The following is a 1,048-nucleotide window of genomic DNA, read 5'->3' as shown; positions in this document are numbered from 1 at the left end:
TTCAAATTGGCCCTGTCCTCATAGATCCCCTCAACTCAACCCGAGACACATATATGCCACAGTTGAGGTAAACATGTGTTGCGTGGTAGCTCCCGACATTTGGAGTGCGACCTCCAAGTCACCTAGGAATTCCCCACCCGAATACCTCCAAGGTCTAACAATCTTGCCTTAAGGCTCGACAGCAGACCGCCACGATCAGGCTCATTCAGTTGTACTTCCCCGGAATCACTAGGCTTGTCAGGCCCTACCTATATGATGACAAAATAATCTCCACTTCACAAATTCACAATATTTATTTTCTCCCCTCGTTGGCATATGATACTCCATTAAAACCGTCATCTCAAACACAAATTGAAATCACCATTATTTCATCAACTATGGGGTTAATTCAATATTCTCATCACAATATCACTATCATTAATCATATCTCATCACATAAACTCATCACAATTTTATAGAATCAATATCATCAATAAAACATCATCATTATCATCACATAAACTTATCATAGATTTATATTATAAATCACACATCATCATCAAATTAACTTACATTATACACTACATTCACATAAACTCATTTAATCAAACATATGCACTAAATTCATTTGAAATCAAATAACACAATGATATCAAATATCACAATAACATCAAATATCACAATAACTTTAAATATCACAATAATATCAAATATCACAATAATGTTAAATATCACAATAATATAAAATATCACACATTTAACGAAATTAAATCAAATATCACAATAATATCAAATATCACAATAATGTTAAATATCACAATAATATAAAATATCACACATTTAACGAAATTAAATCAATCAACACCTTATAAATATTTCTATTTCACATTTTAATCTCACAATTTTCGTATTTGCAGATTAATTAATTTATCACTCAAAGGGCTACTGCCATACGTAGCGAGCCCCGGATGAATCGTTGGGAAATACGGTTTTCCCGTTCATATCACAATATATTACACTCATGAATTCAAACGCTCGCTCACCCCTTACCTTATTTCGACGCTTTCAC

The sequence above is a fragment of the Cicer arietinum genome, chromosome 2 (genome assembly GCF_000331145.2).
Source record: "Cicer arietinum cultivar CDC Frontier isolate Library 1 chromosome 2, Cicar.CDCFrontier_v2.0, whole genome shotgun sequence".
Lineage (NCBI taxonomy): Eukaryota > Viridiplantae > Streptophyta > Magnoliopsida > Fabales > Fabaceae > Cicer > Cicer arietinum.
This window is presented reverse-complemented; position numbering follows the sequence as displayed.